We start from the raw sequence: 372 nt of genomic DNA on the forward strand, positions 1-372 counted from the left end.
CTGCTGCTGCTGCTGCAGCAGCAGCTGCTGCTGCTGTTGCTGGTGCACCGGCTCCTCCTACTGCAGCGACAGCAGCAGCAGCAGCAGCAGCAACTGCTGCTGCTGCTGCTGCTGCTCCTGCTGCATGCGTTGCGTTCACGCAGCTAAACCAGCCGCCCATACACCCCAACCAGCCGCAGCGGTTGCTGCCTCCCCCCTGTCTCTCTCGTCGTGTATATACACCTCAAGAAGAAGAAATAAAAGAAAAAAGAAACAAACAAACAAACAAACAAAACGAAAACACACAAGCACACACCTCCTCCCCTCAGCAGCCAGAAACAACAGCAGCACAGACAGAAGAAGAGCTGCAGGATAAAGAAAACAACAAACAGC

The sequence above is a fragment of the Eimeria mitis genome, genomic scaffold (assembly GCF_000499745.2).
Source record: "Eimeria mitis Houghton genomic scaffold, Emh_scaff455, whole genome shotgun sequence".
NCBI lineage: Eukaryota > Apicomplexa > Conoidasida > Eucoccidiorida > Eimeriidae > Eimeria > Eimeria mitis.